Source organism: Anabrus simplex, chromosome 2 (genome assembly GCF_040414725.1).
Source record: "Anabrus simplex isolate iqAnaSimp1 chromosome 2, ASM4041472v1, whole genome shotgun sequence".
In the NCBI taxonomy this organism is placed as follows: domain Eukaryota; kingdom Metazoa; phylum Arthropoda; class Insecta; order Orthoptera; family Tettigoniidae; genus Anabrus; species Anabrus simplex.
The window spans coordinates 850,198,270-850,220,469 of record NC_090266.1 but is presented as its reverse complement, the minus strand read 5'-3'; the positions used below and the strand labels follow the sequence as shown (position 1 = coordinate 850,220,469).

The following is a 22,200-nucleotide window of genomic DNA, read 5'->3' as shown; positions in this document are numbered from 1 at the left end:
CCAGGCAAATGCCGGGATGGTTCCTAACTTAAGGCCACGGCCGCTTGCTTTCCCTCTTCCTTGTCTATCCCTTCCAATCTTCCCACCCCCTCACAAGGCCCTTGTTCAGCATAGCAAGCGAGGTACTGGTCCTCCTCCCCATTGTATACCCATACTCAAATTCTCCTATTTGCCGGGCTGAGTGGCTCAGGCGGTTAAGGCGCTGGCCTTCTAACCCCAACTTGGCAGGTTCGATCCTGGCTCAGTCCGGTGGTATTTGAAGGTGCTCAAATACGACAGCCCCGTGTCGGTAGATTTACTGGCACGTAAAAGAACTCCTGCGGGACTAAATTCCGGCACCTCGGCGTCTCCGAAGACCTTAAAAAGTAGTTAGTGAGACGTAAAGCAAATAACATTATTATTATTATTACAAATTCTCCCGCTCCAGGACATTGCCCTTGAGGCGGTAGAGAAGGGAGCCCTCGCCGAGTCCGAAGGAAAATCCAACCCTGGAGGGTAAAAGGATTAAGAAGAAGAAGATCTGAAACGTAGTTTTCATTAAATAGTGCTACAAAGTATGGTAAAATTCGTGCTGAATATGTGAAGTCATACGCATACTCTGTTGTTGTTGAGAATTGTAAATAGACAGTGCCCTGCCATCTTCCAGGGAGTTTAAGAACTATTCATATACAGACATATATGTATCGATTGTATGTATCGAGTTGAGTGAATAACGAAATAAATGTACTGAAGGTGTGCTTGGTGTGTCGTGTTTTATCCCCTAATATTTTGGTGCCGAAACCCGGGATTGACTGTTACAATACGTGATACGGTTGTGCGAGAAGACGGACGACAACCTCCAGGAATTTGGACGACCTCGCAGCGAGGGAAGAGTTAAAAACGATGGTTGTGGTACCAGCCACTCCAGATGCCACAAACACGTTATCACAGAGCTAAGTCACATGGACTTGTATTTGGGACATATACTTTACAAATTAATTGGGAATAATGCATGATTGCAAATATAATACAGAAATCTATATTATCTTAAAGATAATACATCACAAAAGACAAAACCATTGTATTAACGAAAGCATGACGCCAGCGGTATCTAGTAGCAGTGAGATGTAGTAACAAGCAAGACGAATGTTGCAGATTTAGCGCCATCTGTCACCTATTCACTGTACTGTACAGTAATCTCAGTCTACTATCTTCACCTAACGGCTATCGAGCGCACTACTGCTGCTAGCCTTCACTGTTTCTTCATCCCTCTCGCGACAAGTACCCTCCTCTTCTAGTGAGCAGGTAGTGAAAGGTAGTGATGTGCGCGAGTGACGCTTGGACTCGCGAGAATCGAGTCTGGGGAGTCCGAGCCTCTCCGAGCAACCTGTGCGAAGTACTCGAGTCTCCACTGTGACGTCACGATCCGTAACTGCGACCTGTTGCTGAGCAGTCGGAATAAATACTTCAATCATTGAGTACTATTACAAAAGATTCACCTCTAATGGGGGTGTGCCTGAAAAGAGCTGCACCACCTCGGGATGAGGACATGAGTTTGCATTTTTGCATTATATCGCCCATTAGGTTAGCCTTTGGTAACTTGAGATACGGAGTGATGATTGGGAACATAATTTAACTATTCATTGTAGGTATTGCATACCTCCTCCAAAGTGGTGGTGGTGGTGGTGGTGGTGATTGTTTTAAGAGGAAGTACAACTAGGCAATCATCCTCTATATAACACTAATCAGTGAGAAAAAATTAAGGTATTGGCCAAAGGAAGTCTAGAGCGTAAAATAATGCCCTTAATAATAAAAATAGATTAGTCGAAAATGTACTTTTGTCCTGCCTGATCTCTAAAATTTCACACTGTTCGCCGGTAAAATGAAATGGCGTATGGCTTTTAGTGCCGGGAGTGTCCGAGGTCATGTTCGGCTCGCCAGATGCAGGTCTTTCGATTTGACTCCCGTAGGCGACCTGTGCGTCGTAATGAGGATGAAATGATGAAGACCACACACACACACACACACACACACACACACCCAGCCCCCGTGCCAGCAAAATTAACCAATGATGGTTAAAATTCGTGACCTTGCCGCGTATCGAACCCGGGACCCTGTGACTAACGGCCAGCACGCTAACCATTTAGCCGTGGAGCCGGACTGTGTGCAGGTGATATTGTGGTACATAAGCACCTGTGCCCACGCGTTCCTTAGTTTACGTTACAATAAGGTTTTGTTGTGTAAGCCTATACATTCATGTAAATATGGCATAATGTACATGTTCGGCTGTGTATCTTAATGTGCAGTAGAACAACGCATGCCCTAGTTCAACGTCCACAACGTTCAATTGATTGAAGGAATGCTCTGGGCATTATAATATTGTTTCCACCTCCGGTATTTTGTCCTTCCGTATAATATCGTACTTATTTTTCGGTAAGTTACTGTATGTATGCTTCGGGATTAACGACTGTTTCAAAGGGTGACTGTGTACACACTTCTTTAGAGTGATGTTCATTACCGCATCGCAACATTAGTTTGTACATTATATCACTGTGCATTATTGGGAAATGGAACCAATAATTGTCCTTGGTCTACCTACAATATTATGCATCGTGTTGTTTCCATACACAGCTCGCAGATAACGCAGTCAGCGTGCTCGGCCTCGAGTCCGGACTCGAGTACCTCGAGTTTTACTGTCCCAGACTCGATTCTTCTCGAGTCCATTCGCAGCCGATCACTAGTGAAGGGGATTACAGCCAGCCGGTCCTTTCCTTTACTGCTTAAAATATTCCAGCTGACCAGCACACTATGACAGAAAACAAGCCTGATTTGAAACTGAGGAATTTGAAAAGGGAAAGGACGACTTCCAGGACACTGATAACTAAATTTAGCACTGAGGTTAACGAGGCTACTGTGGACACAGTAATTGACTACCGGTACGAATACAATAGCATAAGACTTCAAGATACACTAGATAATCTCATCAGCCTGGGCTCTGCTATTCACGACATTTTATCCGACGAAGAATATGAAACTGATGCCGCTAAGTGCGAAAAGTACATTGACACAGCCAAGAGGGCAATTCTTAAAGCAAAACGCGCAATCGAAGAGAGACTTTCCTCATCGGTCGCCAGTTTGAACCTCACTCCAGTCACTCCAGCAGTACCAACACCGCAACCCTTTATGCATACCGTGAAACTCCCCTTCATCAGATTACAGCCATTTTCTGGAGAGGTAGAGAAGTGGTCCCGCTTCTGGGAGCAGTTCCAATCATCAGTAGACAGCAACCCTTCAATTTATAGTATCAACAAACGTATCTTCCTCCGCGGGTACCTAGAGGACGAACCTAGGGATTTGGTTGGTGGAATACCAATAGTTGGCGACCGCATACGAGGAGACAAAACGGATCCTAGTTTCACGATACGGGGACAAGAATCGTATAATCAAGGCTCACCTTGATTATCTCGAAGCCCTGAAACCGATATCACACGCTTCTCCCGATGCCTTAAATAGCACTTACACTGAGTGTAACAGACGCATACAGGCATTATGAGCATTAGGGGGAAAGGTTGACGACTACGAACGGATGTTAGCTCCCAACATATTACGTACGTTTCCAGAGGATATCGTCCGCCGGTGGATCATATATTCTACGAGAGAAAGATCGCAGAAAGTCATATTACGAAACTTATGGAATTCTTGAATCTAAAATATGTAGCAAGGTACCGTAAACAAAGTTACTAAGCCCAGTTTGGCGATATATTGCACATTCCCCTCAAGCATTCAGATTGCGGTATGCCGTTATTAATAGCCTACTCCTTGTCTATACCGATATCTGGTGAAGATTTACATATCCTATTTTCAAGATACTCAATTCAAACTACCGACAGTCAAGTAGAGAGAGAGAGAGAGAGAGAGAGTGGATTTAAGCCTGCGAGACGTGAGAAACGCTTCTGTAGAGCTTAGTAATAAATCATCAATAGCTCTGTAGGCCAGATAATTTTGTTACGGTTAATGGCAGTGTTATTTTGAAATTATTATACATAATTGTGCGATTCAAAGTTTCTCTACTCCCGGGAAAGTGTCTTAGTTTGTATGTCCACAACGTAAGAACTGCCATGTTTTGCTAACCATGAGGGGCGTGGCTTCAAACGATAGCCACAGAGAGCAGTGCAGCGGGCAGCTCCCTGTATTCCGTACCCCCTCACGCCGAGCCATTTCATATGTTGGCAACCCTGACTTCATTGTTAGGATATCAGTTCCTCTGCAACTGCAAACGAGGTAGCACGTAAAGGTACAACATTCTAGTCAATATTTTGGTATTTTCTTAAAATAGAACTGAAAAACTGCATCAATGTACTTACTAATGTATTACGTTCCCTATTAGGTTTCGTACAGTTCATTTTGACGGAGGAAACGCTGAGAAGAAGTGGAATTAGAATACTTGAAAAGCTGCGACGCGGTGCACATCCTTCAGACGGAAGACCAAAGCAATCTGTTGGTGAGTTATGATTTGATTATTTGCAAGATCTGTGTTTTTATGATTATTTGTACTTTTATAGGAGAGGAATAGTGTTAGGCCCTGCCTAGTGGAGTGGTAACTATCTAAATGCGCGTATCGTGTACCAGGGAGAGTCTGTTCCGAAGTTTCACTTATTTTCGTCATTAATACCAGAATCCTCTGAAATATTTCTTTTATTTGTCTTGTTTTGTTTCTTCTTGCAAGTTGCTTTACGTCGCACCCACAGAGATAGGTCTTACGGCGACGATGGGACAGAAAGGGGCTAGGAATGGAAAGGAAGCAGCCGTGGCCTTAATTGTAAAATACTTCACTGTGCGAATTGACTTGCTTTATTTTCCTTAAAAGAAGTAAACATTACTCATGGTCTATCTCGTGTAACCAGTATCCGCCATTGCGGCCGCGGTGTCTGTCTGTCTGTCTGTCTGTCTGTCTGTCTGTACTGGAATGAGACCTATCACATACGATTGACATTAATGTTTCTTTCTTCGTGTATCTTTAATTCTCAAAATGTTATTGGCTTTACATCCCACTAATCATTTTTACGGTTTTCGGAAACGCCGAGGTGCCGGAATATAGTCCCGCCGGAGTTCATTTATGTGCCAGCAAATCCACCGACACGAGGCTGACGTATGTGAGCACCTTCAAATACCATCGGACTGAGCCAGGATTGAACCTCTCAAGTTGAGGTCAGAAGGCCAGCGTCTCAACCGTCTGAGCAACTCAGACTGCCTCTTTGTTCTCATTCGTGTCATGAAAGTATTGTATATTGTTTTATTTATTATACACGTTGCTCATATTCTGCTGCTTGTAATCAGTTAGGGTATCTGTCTTTGATTATTTACTTCAGTAACTGGGTGGGTGTTTAAGAACCATTTTATTAACTATACTGCAATGGTTATTGTTCAGTAACAACCATGACGCTAAAGATACAACTGACGTAGGATGGGTGGATAACAAGTCCTCATTCTCGTAGTTATAATAGCATTTACTTAAGCCCCTAGCATTATCTATGTATCAGTCGCTATTCTCTTCACGTGCTGATTAGAGGTTCAGGCAGCGTTCCACTTCATCAAATAAATTTGCAAATTCACGTTCTACTGTATTATATTATATTATATTATATTATATTATATTATATTATATTATATTATATTATATTATATTATATTATATTATATTATATTATATTTTAGCTTAGAACTTTGGCCAGCAAGGTTCTGTCATCTAAGATTCAATATTGTGCGAATGATGATGTTTGAATCATCAGTTCATAGACTGTTTTGATGCCGCTCTCCATGCCACCCTATCCTGTGCTTTTTTTCATTTCTATGTAACTACTGCATCCTACATCTGCTGTAATCTGCTTGTCATATTCATACCTTGGTCTACCCCTACCACGGCCAATTCGAAGTTCCGGCCTGCTACACAGACAGTTCCACAGTGATGACATCAGTCTTTTAGTGCAGCGATACGAAGGCATGAGTCTTGTTTACATGGTGGTTTCGTAGCACGTTGCTGTTATTTCAACGTTATTAGGGGTGTTTGTTGTGTTTAAAAGTGATAACTGTATGAAAACGCATCAGTAAAGGATGTATTTTCAGCAATAGTGTACGTTAGATACTACAGCATTCTAATTTGAGCAGCCTGATGTTACGAAGTATTGCTAGGTTATGTGATAGGTTAGGTGAACCCACTGAGCTATTATGAATTGTCGGAAGTACTCTAAAGCTTATCATGATCATTATAATAATGTGTGAGTGTAATGTGCCTGGATGTACCGGTACATCCAATTACCGTTCAAATAAGGAGGTGGCTATCTCAACATTTGTGTTTCCTAGCGATAAGGAAAAGCGAGCTAAATGGATTCATGCTATACATCGAGTTAATTTTGAACCCAGTAAATATGCCTGTGTCTGTATTAAACATTTTTTCCGAATCACATAATTCGAGTTGATACTGCAAAACGACCAGATGGTTCCGTTTTAAGTGTGCGTAGGGTAATGCCAAAATTAACTGACGATGCTGTGCCAACTATATTTCCTGGGCAGCCGTCATATATGTCTCAACCAATACCTGACAAACGAAAATCGCCAAAAGAAAGGAGAGAGGAACTAAACTTCAAGACATGGTGTGAAGGAGACAAGATATCAAATTATGAGGGCTTGTTGGGTAAATTAAGAACCCAAAATGTACTTGAATTCTATCAAAATTGATGTTGATAAAAATTTTGTTTTACAAGCTTCAAACCAGAGACATTCCGACTGTCGAGATATCGGTTACAATTTTCAATATGCAAGTTTGCTTAAATGGTTGCAAGATACCTTCTAAACATATAGCTGGATTTTAGGAGATAATCTGCTGTGTACCACATGTTCAGCACTGGAGTGTTTACTGAGTCATTTGAAAGCTTTCAGTAACTCGTCTATATTAGGGAATACAGTTAACAAGTTAAAAAATATGTGCTTAACTCTAGATGGCTGTATTAATTAGTTAATGAATTGCATTTGGCTATCACTAAATCAAGGAACTTAGAAATTAATTTCAGTACTGCATCAGTATTGTTTTACATAGCTGGGTACATTTCACACTGTTTATTAAGAAATTTGAAAGGATGTGCTGATTGTAAAACACTTACTACTTTGGACAAAGAATTGTCAACAGTACGACTGAATGATGAAACAAATTCACACTTGCTAAAGGTGTGCAGAGGGGGGTTGAAACAGCCTACAGATTTTGTTTTTGAAATTGCTGCAGGGCTGCACGTTATTTCAGACATTGATATCTGATTTTGAAGATTCCTTTTTGTACACTGGAAGTCTCAGGGAAGTTTTTACAAACCTTTTGAAAATGAAAGTTGAAGAAACTGATAAATACTGTTATAAGTGTGTGTGTGGTATAGTGTTCATTAGTATTGTGTCCAAGATCTGCCACATTTTGAGAAACATTTTTAGTAACAATTACTCAAAAATAACTAACAACACTGTGCGCACAAACAAGCATAAAATGATGACATTTTAGAGACATCAGTTCGCCTAGTGAGCATTAAATGATTTGTTATGGAGGGCTACATGTTAATTCAGGCCTTGATATCTGATTCAAATATGTATTTTTAAACAGTAGAAATCGTAGGGATGTTTCTTTCAATGTTTTCGTAATGGAAGTAGAAAAACCTAGTAATTTCTGTGACAAGTGTGGGTGTGATCAACAGAGTTAATGAGTGTTGTGTCCAAGATCTATCATATCATGGCAAATACTTTTCCTGTCATTCAGAAATGATTAATAACACTATGTGCTGAAATAAGTGTAATATAATGGCATTTTAGAGACAGCAACAGTTTGCCTAGTGACCATCATACTACTTTTCAAATTGTGGAAAGCTACACATTAACTGAGACCTTGATATCTGATTCAGAGATGTAGTTTTATTCAGTGGAAATCTTATGGATGTTTCTTTCTTTGTTTTCATAATGAAATTTGAAAAAACCTGTGAAAAGTGTGGGTGTGTGCTGCTGAGTTAATGAGTGTTGTGACCAAGATCTGTCATATTTTGGAAAATACGTTTTTTAACTTATTCATGAGCTCAGAAAGGTATAAAAGAATGACATTGTTTTGAGAGAAAACCATTCGCTTAGTCACCATCATCATACAGTCCAAGTGAGTAGCCTTCAGTCGAACATTTTACAATATGTAATATACTACCTTCAGTGCACATATTTGTGTATTCGTATGTATTCTTTTGATAGTGTTTCTTCGATGTTATGTGTTTATGGGGTTATCATTACATTTTTTTTTGTCACATTATGATAAAAAGGTATCGTATCAGCAATATAGGAATTACACGCGATGACGGAGAGTGAGCACTGTACGCGTGACGTCGCAACTGTTGGTAGCAGGCCTCTATATATCAAGATGGCCTTGCTCCTACCGTTCTTACCGCCTACACTCCTCTCAAAAACCAATTGAACAAGTCCTAGGTGTCTTAAGAGGTGTCCTATCATCCTATCTCCTCTTCTTGTCAAATTTAGCCAAATCGTTCTCCTCTCAGCAATTCGAATCAGTATCACTTCATTTGTGATTCGATCTATCCATCTCACCTTTAACATTCTTCTGTAACACCACATTTCAAAAGTAGCTATTCTCTTTCTTTCTGAGCTAGTTATCGTCTCCAGGCGAAAGTCTTGAAAACATCTAATTCCTGTATCAATGTTCTGAAGTCAGCAAATATCTTTTCTTATAAAAAGCCTTCCTTCCTATTGCTAGTCGACATTTTATGTCCTCCTTGCCTGTGCCATCGTTAGTTATTTTACAACCCAAGTAACAATATTCATCTACTTCCTTTAAGACTTCATTTCCTACTCTAATATTTCCTGCTTCACTTGATTTAGTTCGACTGCACTCCATTACTTTTGGTTTGGACTTATTTATTTTCATCTTGTATTCCTTCTCCAAGCCTCCGTAGCTCAAGCGACAGCGCGCCGGCCTCTCACCCCTGGGTTCCGTGGTTCAAAAAACGGTCACTCCATGTGAGACTTGTGCTGGACAAAGCGGAGGCGGGATAGGTTTTTCTCCTGGTACTCCGGTTTTCCCTGTCATAATTCATTCCAGCAACACTCTCCAGTATCATTTCATTTCATCTGCCATTCATTTATCATTGCCCCAGATGAGTGCAACAGGCTTCGGCAGCCGGCACATTTCCTACCCTCGCCGCTAGATGGGGGCTTCATTTTTTCCATCCTTGACCCGGTCGAATGATTGGAAATAGGCTGTGGATTTTCATTTTCATTCCTTCTCCAAGACTCTGTCCATACCATTCAGCAATTTCTGGAGATCTTCTGCAGACTCATTTAAAATAACAATTTCGTGGGCAAATTTCAGGGTTTTGATTTCTTCTCCTTGTGCGAATATTGTCAGCGAATTCTCGCTTTTAATAATAGATGAGCTGCTTGCCAGAATTTCTCCAAAAATATTACCACAAAGCCGTTTTCGCAGGCGCAATGACGATACGCTACTTTTAGAGAAATTCATGTCACCAATCTGGATTATTTTGCCGCCAGTGATGGATTATTCAACTTCATGACTCCTTTAAAAAAAACCATGGCACTACAGCCCTTGAAGGGCCTTGGCCTACCAAGCGACCGCTGCTCAGCCCAAAGGCCTGCAGATTACGAGGTGTCGTGTGGTCAGCACATGAGTTCTTTTACAGTCCAACAAAATTAGCACTATTCCGATAATCACTCAGTTCTTATTTTAACATCTAACGTAAGAGAGGTATTTATGTATTTAAAGTCAGGATAAGTCCAGATCCATTTCTGGTAAGGTAGTGATTGCAGTCAGGAGTTACGGATAATTTCAAGATTACTCCTTCACTGCATTCGAAAACAACACCAAGCATAATACCGAGTGTTCAGCTAATATCGTCAGATACCTTGAAGATTTCGACATTCTGTTTTCGAATGTTTTAAATTGTAGTACGGACCTCGACCGCCTCTGTGGTGTAGTAGTTAGTGTGATTAGCTGCCACCCCCGGAGGCCCGGGTTCGATTCCCGGCTCTGCCATGAAATTTGAAAAGTGGTACGAGGGCTGGAACGGGATTCACCCAGCCTCGGGAGGCCAACCAAGTAGAGGTGGGTTCGATTCCCACCTCAGCCATCCTGGAAGTGGTTTTCCGTGGTTTCCCACTTCTCCTCCAAGCAAATGCCGGGATGGTACCTAACTTAAGGCCAGGGCCGCTTCCTTGTCTACCCCTTTCAATTCCCCCCCCCCCGCAGGCCCCTGTTGATTATGATATTGGGATGGTAAAAGGGGGAGGGCAGGTGCATTTTGAAAACGTACCGCCTCACGCCCACAGGGCTTGTAACTAGTACTTACACGCAAATACTGGCAAGCTTGAGAAAGCTGTGTCTTCTTTTCCTACCGCTTTTCAACAATATATGGAGGGATGTAATCACTATTGCGTGTTTCTGTGGCGGTTGGTAGTATAGCGTGTTGTGTGAATATGAAGAGGACAGTTTATGGACGGACACAAACGCCCAGTCTCCGAGCCAGAAGAATTAATCAGAAGCGATTAAAATCCCCGACCCTGCCGGGAATTGAACCAGGGACCCTCTGAACCGAAGGCCAGTATGCTGACCATTCAGCCAACGAGTCTGACTTGAGAAGGCTTTGTATACATTTAAATTAGTAATGTAACAAAATTCTTCCCATTAGATTATTGTGTACGTCTGGGGTAACGCTAATTCGATGGGCTCCCTCTTCCACGTCTGGTTAACCTTCAAGCAAAGGCTTTGTAACAGTATAATACATCACAGTATCAGAGTATAGTAAACATACGGAGTAGAAAGTTGAGAGCGGCTCCTTTGAGCAGCAGTAAACCAAAGCCACCATGTTAAAATCGAGCACATGCGAGCGAGAAACCATTTGAAGCACTTCCACGCAATCTGGAAACTACTAGAAAACCTGATACCGCCGAAGTCTCTAGAAAATGTTAAAATTTTCAAAACTCTCCTGTGGGGTCGAGCTGGTAGGAGTTAGAAGTTACGAAATTGGTGCTCAAGAACAAATAAATCGTAAGTATGCACCAGTGGAGGGCGTTATGTCCAAAGCGATGGTCTATGGTTTTTATGGAATTAAACGCTTCCTGAAAGTCCAAAATAAATTTATAATTTCAAACACCAAATTTTCGAGATGTTGAAGAGGTAATCTAAACGAATAAATAGAAGTCTGTGTGTAGCAATGTAAACAAAGATACAAATACGGAAATGGATATGAATTAGCTGGACTTAAACCACATGTAGTACCGACCAAAAATAACTGGGAAAGAGCCATGAATAATAACAATAATTTTGTTCAAGAGAGTGCGATTGTTTTTCTGATACGAGTCTTTACCACCTTCTTGAAGGAAATTGTTTATTTTGCATTAACTTATATGCATTATGGTTTAAAAATAAAGTTCGAATCATTGTTCGAATTATTTTGGATATCGCATTCCTTTCTCGCTACTACATCTTAACCCACTTGAACTTTCACGAGTTGTGTTCAATTTGAACATAATCACTAACCACACAGACTTGTAAACTGGTCGCTATTTGCATCCTTAACCTGGCCGAGGCGGTAAAAGCGTACTCGGTTCACCCAGAAGGATGTGGGTTCGATTCCCCCTCAGGAAGTCGAAAAATTTCAGAAAGGAGATTGCCACTTCCGGAGGTCACGTGGCCCTGAGGTTCACTCAGCCTACCAGTGCCAGGTTAATTCCTGGGGCCAAAGGTGGCCGGTCGTAGAGCTAACCACGCTACCCGACCAAGTGCCGAGGTTACAGGTAGTGGAAGCCTTTACCTTCCACCACCCCAAGGGCCTTCATGGCCTGTACGGAGATGAATTTCTTTTACCTGAAAATCACTACTGTTTACTGCTGTAGCTGTGGATATTTTATTCTGTAAATTCTGGGCTTTCCTACGAGCAAGTTCAATTATCTCTTCACATCTTTCTTCTCAAGAGCTGTAGGCTAGTAAATCAACTTGACTTCAAACAAAAACAGTTTTTAATATATTTTGAAGAAATTTACTGAATGCCATTATTTTCATCTTAAAATCAAGAAATACTAAATTACTCGAAGAAATAAGCCTTACCCTCTACTAACATGTGCCTTTGGAATTGATCTTTCATTTAAGTCATGCTATGCTGAACAGGGGCCTTGTGAGGGGATGGGAAGATTGGAAGGGATAGACAAGGAAGAGGGAAGGAAGCGGCCGTGGCTTTAAGTTAGGTACCATCCCGGCATTCGCCTGGAGGAGAAGTGGGAAACTACGGAAAACAACTTCGAGGATGGCTGAGGAGGGAATCGAACCCCCTTCTACTCGGTTGACCTCCCGAGGCTGAGTGGCTCCAGTGCCAGTCCTCGTAACACTTTTCAATGTTATTTATTTTTTGCTATTTTGCTTTACGTCGCACCGACACAGATATGTCTTATGGCGACGATGGGATTGGAAAGGCCTAGGAATTGGAAGGAAGCGGCCGTGGCCTTAGCCCCGGCATTTGCCTGGTGTGAAAATGGGAAACCACGGAAAACCATCTTCAGGGCTGCCGACAGTGGGGCTCGAACCCACTATCTCCCGATTACTGGATAGTGGCCGCACTTAAGCGACTGCAGCTATCGAGCTCGGTTTTTCAAATTTCGTGGCAGAGCAGCCGAGAATCGAACCCGGGCCTCTGGGGGTGGCAGCTAATCACACTAACCACTATACCACAGAGGCGGTGTTGGAAAAATTTACCAAAGGAAATGTTCGATTAATTTCCAAATTCTCTGAAATTATTTAAGAAAAGACTAGGTGGTGGCGTGCCAGATGCGACCGTGCCGCATGCGACCCGTGCCACTAGCGACGGCATAATCTGTAACCGTGCCGGATGCGACCGGCGTTGACAATCAAATTGTCATTTGATAAGTTGTGTCGTCACCCAAGATAAGGTAAACCGGGCGAGTTGGCCGTGCGCGTAGAGGCGCGCGACTGTGAGCTTGCATCCGGGAGATAGTAGGTTCGAATCCCACTATCGGCAGCCCTGAAAATGGTTTTCCGTGGTTTCCCATTTTCACACCAGGCAAATGCTGGGGCTGTACCTTAATTAAGGCCACGGCCGCTTCCTTCCAACTCCTAGGCCTTTCCTATCCCATCGTCGCCATAAGACCTATCTGTGTCGGTGCGACGTAAAGCCCCTAGCAAAAAAAAAAAAAAAAAAAAAAAAAGATAAGGTAAGCTAAAAGAAGTGCAATGCCATTTCACTAAGTCCTATAAGCAGCTACTGCCCCTACTTTACATAGCACTTCTGGGGAAACTCGTTTTACAACACGAAACATGGTGATGCGTTTACGTCTTTTCCCACCGGGCGAGTTGGCCATGCGGTTTAGAGGTGCGCGGCCCTGAGCTTGCATCCGGGAGATAGTGGGTTCGAATCCCACTGTCGGCAGCCCTGAAGATGGTTTTCCGTGGTTTCCCATTTTCAAACCAGGCAAATGCTGGGGCTGTACTTTAATTAAGACTAGGGCCGCTTCCTTCCCATTCCTAGCCCTTTTCTATCCCATCGTCGCCGTAAGACCTGTCTGTGTCGGTGCGACGTAATGCCACTAGCAATAAAAAGATTCTAATTCTCTGAAATTATTTACGACTTAGGCCTACTTACTTATCGTGTCCTATTAGTACCAGGAGTGTCCGAGGACATGTTCGGCTTGCCTGGTGCAGGTCTTTCTACCTGACTCCCTTGGGCGGACTGCGTGTCTGGATGTGGGATTGTGATAATGAAGTAGGGAGAGATGAAACCCGATTTCTTCTTTTTTTTTTTTTTTTGCTAGTTGTTTTACGTCGCACCGACACAGATAGGTCTTACGGCGACGATGGGACAGGAAAGGGCTAGGAGTGGGAAGGAAGCGGCCGTGGCCTTAATTAAGGTACAGTCCCAGCATTTGCCTGGTGTGAAAATGGGAAACCACGGAAAACCATTTTCAGGGCTGCCGACAGTGGGGTTCGAACCTACTATCTCCCGAATACTGGATACTGGCCGCACTTAAGCGACTGCAGCTATCGAGCTCGGTAAAAAACCCGGTTTCGGCACGTAGCCTATCCTCTCGAATAATACCAAGGGGTCTGCTCAATGCTTTACGTCGCCATCTGACGGCCGAATCACCATCAACAGCATCATATCCCCTTACTCCGTTTGAACACTGGGAAAAGGTTTGGATTTGAATCCAGGCTTTCGGCATGCAATCTAGTGATTAGAAACTGTCTACCACCAACTTTCCTACCCTGCCGGCCAACATTCTGATGGTGAATTTTTTCATCCAGGCTAAGTGGCTCAGACGGCTCAGACGGTTGAAATGCTGGTCTTCCGACTCTAACTTGGCAGGTTCGATCCTGGCTCAGTCCGGTAGTATTTGAACGTGCTCAAATTCGTCAGTTTTATGTCGGTGAATTTACTGGCACGTAAAATAAGTCCTGCGGGACTAAATTCCGGCACCTCGACGTCTGCATAAACCATAAAAGTAGTTACTGGGACGTAAAGCAAGCAACATTATTATATTTTTCTTTCGACCAACGGCACTCGAACCTGCTAATAACGGTGTCAGACCTTTATTTTAGAAAAGACCAAGTTAGCTACTTATAAGCAATCTGCCACTTGGTGACAGCCCTCAATGCAGATCAGTTGTAAGTGACTGATGGGTCGCATGCGGCACGATGTTTATCCGCTCGGTCGCTATTGGCACGATAATGGCCGGGTCGCATCCGGCACGGTCGCATCTGGCTCGTAACCGACTAGGTAAGGAACCGATAGGCAATCCCTAAAGACACAACAGAGGTGACTGACTGACTGACTAACTGACTGGTTGACAGATTGGTCGCATGCGCCACGATGCTTAATCCACTCGGTCGCTAGCGGCACGATATCAGCGCGGTCGCATCCTGCACGGTCGCTTCTGGCACGTAACCGTTATGTATGGAATACATACGTGTGTGTGTGTGTGTGTGTGTATGTGAACAAGGCATTTATAACGCACGGGAACCATGCAGCATTCATCTCAGTGGGTGACACGAACAGTGCCGACACTTACGAAAGCTTTCATTATTTCGAAAAGTGCTCGTTGGATTTGCGAAATATGTTCATCGCTGAACTTGCCGCTCTATTCTTTGTTGTGCTTCTGGGTGTAATTAATATACTCCCATTTAAAATAACAAAGTTGCTATTGGTTTCTCTGTTTTTGTGTGTCATACAGGATGGATAGACTTTTTTTCTTGCTAGTTGTTTTACGTCGCACCGACACAGATACGTTTTACGGCGACGATGGGACAGGAAAGGGCTAGGAGTGGGAAGGAAGCGGCCGTGGCCTTAATTAAGGTACAGCCCCAGCATTTGCCTGGTGTGAAAATGGGAAACCACGGGAAACCAGGATAGATTTTTATGAGCTTCTTATACAGTTTAATTACTTACAAGCAAAATGTCAATATCTGTAACACGTCAACCAATACCGAGGTGGACTTAGTGAAAAACCCTGTATTGTCGGGCTGAGTGGCTGAGACGGCTGAGGCGCTGGCCTTCTGACCCCAACTTGGAATTTTCGATCCTGGCTCAATCCGGTGGTATTTGAAGGTGCTCAGATACGTCAGCCTCGTGTCGGTACATTTACTGGCACGTTAAAGAACTCCTGCGGGACTACATTCCGGCACCTCGGCGTCTCCGAAAATCACACAAGTTGTTAATGAGACGTAAAGCCAATAACATTATTATTATTATTACACTTATTATTATGATTAAACTTATTATTATAACTTATTGTGTTTTGGGAGACGGGAAGATTCTCAAACGGTGGAAAAATTTAAATATGCTAGTAATGTTGTGATATTCATCTCCCGTCATCACTTATTAAATACAGTAGTACTGTTTTGATATACAAACAGGCTGGTCGGAAACAACATATAAATAATTTGAAAAAGAGAATAAGTGGATATATCTCGTCGTCATCAGCTGCTCAGATTAGCCAATCAGATCGCTTCGCGGGAGAATTCAAATGGGCTTTGCGAGGCGGTGTTGCTAAATTTTCACGTGGTATAATACCGGCTTGATAGCCGTGCCGAGAAATCAGCATCAAACACAAACACACCGGCCTGTGTCACCGTAGTCATGTCAGTTCGGAGTTTCGTGTGCGAATCCCTCCCCTGGATAAATTTTTCCATCGATCGGTGGTCTCAAGCCACGTACAGGCTTAACAACACCACCTCACAAATCCCATTTGAAGTCGCCCGCGAAGCAATCTGATTGGCTAACTTGAATAGCTGATAAAATTACAACGGCGCGAAATATCGAATTATTATTTTCAAATTAATTATCAGTATGACCAACCCCCTAACGCTCATATACTCGGTTAACGTTGTTTCCGAACACCCTGCATTTCTTCTTTCATTTTTAATTTCAGATGCATGGCGAAAATTATCTCTAACTAGCAAGATACCCGTGCTTCGCTACGGTATTATACTGAAATTTATAATTGAATGCTTATTGTTTTAGATATATAATCCGCCTAAATTCGCGGTCTGACTCGTTTTCTGCGAGAACCCACCAAAATTCCCGATCTGACTCGTTTTCTATTAGATTACGGCATGTTTCCTCCCATTTTTCAATCTTCTTTTCCAGCAATCGATTTCGTACTTCCCGGGCTAGGCTCAGGTATTCCTCCCGGTCAGTTGGGTCCGTAAATCTTTGCCATCTTTTCCTATAATCATTTTTAATATGGATAAAATCCTTCAGGAGATCCGGCGTGGTGTCATATTGGGTGCCGAGAAGGCACTGAACCAGCGGCCGGACTGCATTCTTAGTCATTACCCGTCCAGGAGCCGTTTCCAGCGCGGTCCGCACATTTGACGACGGTCCGGAACATTATTATTATTATTATTATTATTATGTGTTGCTGGAATGGATGATGACAGGAAAACCGGAGTATCCGGAGAAAAACCTGTCCCGCCTCAGTTTTGTCCAGCACGAATGTCACATGGAGTGAACGGGATTTGAACCACGGAACCCAGCTGTGAGAGGCCGGCGCGCTGCCGAGGATCCTTATAAGTACATTAAGAACAGTAAAATAAATTGGTCTCACCTCCTTCTACACCCCACCGCCGTTAAGTTTATTTACCGGCACCCCCCCCCCCCCCGCAAAAAAATTAAAAGAAGGCTTGTTTCTTATGTTTAAAGAAGATTTCAAACACCAATGTTCACGTCTATTACCTTCAGTTTTGAGATATAAGTATCCCCATAAAAATAATTTACTTTTTTCACTTCATTTCACACTACTCCCCCCCCCCTAAGTGAATTTTCCCGCAAAAAATACTTGTTTCTTTAATAGTAAAGGATCTTCTAAATACCAATTTTCACGACTCTAACTTCTTCAGTTTTTGATTTATGTGTCCTCATGAAAGGAATTCAACTCCTTTACACTCCCGCCCTCCAAGATGGTTTCCCCCCAAAACGCGTTTTTCTTTGTTTTTAAAGGAGATCCAAATACGAATTTTCACGTCTGTAACAACTTTAGTTTTTATTAGATGTATGTATTCTCATTCAATTAATTCAATTAATTTTTTGAATTCTTTCACCCCCCCCCCCCATTCATTGGATTTTCCGAGAATACGTGTTTCTTTATTTTTAAAGCAGATTGCAAATATCAAATTTCACGTCTGTAACATCTTCATTTTTGAGATATCAGTAGCCTAATTAAAAGAATTCAACACCATTTTCAGTCACTTTTACCCCCCCCCCCCCCCCTCCACCCAAGTGGTATTTCCGAAAGCTAAAAATACACGTTTCTTTATGTTTAATAGAGATAAAAAACCATTTTTCACTTCTGTAACATGTTAAGTTTTTGAGATAAACTGTAAAAATTCTCATTTTAAAATTTCACCCCTTTTGAGTTCCCCTTAAGTGGAGTTTCCAAACACAAATCACCTATGTTTCTTTAGATTTACAGGAGATTACAAACACCCACTTTTTACGTCTGTAACATTTAACGTTTCCAAGATATTCTGTAGATATAGTCTTTCAAAAATTCACCCAATTTGTCACTCCTGTTTAACCGCCATTAATTGGATTTTCCAAAACTAAAAAATACGTGTTTCTTTATTTTTAAAGGAGATCCCATATACAAATTTTCAGTTCTGTAATATCTTTCGTTTCTGAGATATATGTATCCTCATTAAAGGCATTCAACCCATTTTTCACCCTTTTACACTCCTCCTATTGGGATTTACAGGAAACAAAAAATACGTTTTCCTTTATTTTTAGAGGACATTCTAACTACCAATTTTTACATCTGTAAATTTTAAAGTTTTAAGATGTATACACACTCATTTTAAAAAATTTACCCACCCCCTTTTTACCCCCCAATATTTGGATTTTCCAAAAACGAAAAAATACGTGTGTTTATTTATTTTTAAAGGAGATTCTAAATACCAATTTTCACATATATAACCTTTAAACATTTTGAGATAGATACACTCATTTTAAAATATTACTCCCTTTTCACCCCCCCTAAATTGGATTTTCCAGAAACAAAAAAAAATACGTGTTTCTTTATTTTTAACGGAGATCCCAAACACCAATTTTCAGGTCTGTAATATCTTCAGTTTCTGATATATAAGTAGCCTCATTAAAGGCATTCAACCACTTTTTAGCCCCTTTTCACTCCTCCTATTGCGATTTTCCGAAAACAAAAAAATACGTGTTCCTTTATTTTTAATGAAGGTTCTAAATACCAATTTTTACATCTGCAAACTTTAAAGGTTTGGAGATATAGATTCACTCATTTTAAAAATTCACCCCCTTTTCACCCTCCCATTAATTGGATTTTCCAAAAACAAAAAAATACGTGTTTCTTTATTTTAAAAGAGGTCAAAAGTACCAATTTTCAGGTCTGTAATATCTTCAGTTTCTGAGATATAGGTACCGGTATCCTGATTAAAGGCATTCAACCCATTTTTCCCCATTTTCACCCTTTTTCACCCCTCCTATTGGGATTTTCTGAAAACAAAAAAATACGTGTTTCCTTATTTTTAAAGAAGATTCTAAATACCAATTTTTACATCTGTAAACTTTTAAAGTTTTGAGATATAGAGCAACTCATTTTAAAATTTCACCCCCGTTTTCACCCCCTTATCGAAGGAATATCCAAAAATCCTCTCTTAGCGAGCACCTACGTCATAATATGAATATATCCCCAAAATTTCTTCTCTTTATGTCCAGTAGTTTAAGCTCGGCGATAATGAATCAGTCAGTCAGTCAGGACAAGCTACTTTATATATATATAGATTGTACTAGACAAGCAGCCTCCGTGGCTCAGGTGGCAGCGCGCCGGCCTCTCACCGCTGGATACCGTGGTTCAAATCCCGGCCACTCTATGTGAGATTTGTGCTGGACAAAGCGGAGGCAGGACCGGTCTTTCTCCGGGTACTCCGGTTTTCCCTGTCATATTTCATTCCAGCAACACTCTCCATTAACATTTCATTTCATCTACCAGTCATTTATCATTGCCCCAGAGGAGTGCGACAGGCTTCATTCCATTCCTGATCCGGTCGAATGACTGGAAACAGGCTGTGGATTTTCATATCAGACAAGTGGCTGTGTAATTTGGGTAACGTAGCTATCAGCTTGCATTCGGGAGATAGTAGGCTCGAGCCCCACTGTCAGCAGCCCTGAAGATGGTTTTCCATGCTTTCACAGAAGGCAAATGCTGGACCTGAATCTTAATTAAGGCCACGGTCGCTTTTTTGCCACTCCTAGCTGTTTCCTCTCTCATCATCGCCTAAGACCTATTGTGTCGGTGCAACGTAAAGCAACTAGTAATAATGTAGCATTTTTACAAAAAGATATTACTTTTCGCCTAGTTACTGTAACATATATATATATCAATTGTCATTAAAGACTGTTATGCCTTTCAGCGTTCAGTCTGCAAGCCTCTGTCGTCAAATTGTTCCAAGCAGTCCCTCGCCTGTCAAACGGGAGTGGGACTCAGTTACTCCCATAGGTCCGAGGCTTGCTTAAAATGTTCTGAGCTCGGTAAATTCATGAAGCAGGATGCTACCCTACTTACACATAGTCCAAGTGAGGATCTCTCCTCTAACGGGTTATGGACCATCGCTGGATTGTATAGTTCTGGCCGCCTGAACACAAGGAGGGCCATGACTCAGAATATGTCCGAGATGCCCACTCCCATTCCATAGCAACTGGTATCCCCACTCTCAGGACGATTTACTAGGCCACTCAGCCGTTGCCCATGGTTCACGAACTGGGACGTGACTGCAGTAACCCACACCATGAACCATCATCTCTAACTGTTAGTTAACTCATTTTTGATATTTGACAAGAATGTAAGTAACATTTTTCACGAAACTGAACTATGCTCTCTACTTTTTTTAAACTCCCAGGTTCTATTCAACTCCTGCTTACAGTACGGTACACTGTATCTTACGGTATGAGCTAGAACAAATTTACTTTCATCGATTGTTCTCAGTCTCATCCTTGGCTTTGACAATATGGAAGAGACTGATATCTGAGCAATACTGAATTTCAAATCAAATGGGAAATGTTTCAGCCTCGAGAAGCAACTTAAAAGTGTCCAACCTAGAAACTGCCATTTTATCTCGTTATCCCATCCGCTCAGTGCGTTGCGCTTCGCGAAGAATTTCACTGCGTTATATATCACTTGTGTCATGCAAAATAGTTTTACTTCATGAAAATGACCGCAGCAGACAACTAAACGGAAAATTTATAACTACATTCGTCCAAACCTCGTTTAGCTTCAGTCGTTCTTGGCATATGGGTTTTAAAACGTAGTTGTGCACTCACTGCATAAATCTCTGTTTTACGTATCACATTAAACTTATTTGAGCCTACTCTTCACTTCACTTTAGTCTGAGATGGACACACGGCAGCCTTGGCTCAATCCTTACCGGATTGCTGCTTACTTTCTCATAGCCCTCGATCTTCATTACTGCAGAATGCTTTTTCGTACAAATTGTACCTTTCTTTCTTGTAATTTGACCCCGATCATCTTCAGAATCTCTATTCGACGTTCATGAATTACTTTTATAGATCTACAAATACCATGTTCTTGGTGGGGGTAAGGGAATGGAGGAGCGTAAAGGAACTGGCCACCCAACCGCATGTAAACTCCGGCTCAGACACACTTCTGCGAAGGTTCGAACCTGCCTTCGGGCAGAATACACTCTTACCTTACCTTATTCCCTTTGCCATTCCTTCGTCCCAGTCCCTATACTCCCACACCAAGTGCCGACCTCCGTGATTTGGAAAGAGATCAGGGAGAAGTTGAAGAAATGGCTTTCAGTAGCCATAAATAAATTATACTTACATCCAGTCAAGTAATAGAAAACGCAGCCAAACATAAATTAATAATTAGACTTTGAAAAATTAATTATTAAAATAATAAATAAAACAAACACGAAACTAACTTCTTCTTTGCATGTATTGCGATTTTGCTCGTTTTGTTTCTGTAGTCTTGACTACAATATGATGAAGGAAATACAAACTCTATAAGACTACTTCTGAAATTGAAGTCAGTGAGATTTTCTCGGTACTGGTTTTTTTAGCACCTTGACAGACAAGCTCTTCTCGCTACATATGACAGGTTACGAGAGAGCTGCCTATCAAATCAGCCACAGTAGAACAGTCTGAGCATGGCTCTGCCAATGCGATCAAACGGAGGTTTGCTATGCCCGACTTAGAGCGATGAGTGACGAGGGAGGAGTGAGACTGGGAGATAAAATAAAATACTCGCTGAATTTGCACCTGCACGAAAGTCCCAACTGAAGATTATTACACAACACTGTCATGTGTTTTTAATTTTTGACGGTCTCGAAGGGATCCTGCCGGAACCATGCAGTTCGGTTTTCTTGTGAAAATTTACGACGCTTGAAAAATGTCGGGATTGGTTTGGCTATTGCTTGGTTGGGTGCTAGAAAGAAAGTAACCATTCAGCTAACTCATAGGGAACAGAAATAAAAGTTATTTAACTTACGTTATTATTTACACACTGTCACAAGGAGGTAATTTCGGGCTTTTATAATGGCCCTTTTCTTTTTATTCTATATTAATTCTTTTTTCAATTTCAACGTCTAGCTACATGTGTAAGTGATAATTAACGCAGCAACGAACACGT

The 22,200-nt window shown here is 41.8% G+C and overlaps 1 protein-coding gene across 1 annotated transcript in view; it reads left to right on the top strand.

Moving 5' to 3' along the window:
* The first annotated feature begins 4,213 nt into the window (after window positions 1-4,213).
* The window catches only part of LOC136863714 (uncharacterized), a 252,551-nt gene continuing 234,564 nt past the window's right edge, over window positions 4,214-22,200 (top strand). The window contains exons 1-2 of the mRNA XM_068226054.1: window positions 4,214-4,273; window positions 4,367-4,480. The gene's annotated coding sequence lies outside the window, so the exon portion shown is untranslated. The remainder of the gene's footprint in view (window positions 4,274-4,366; window positions 4,481-22,200) is intronic.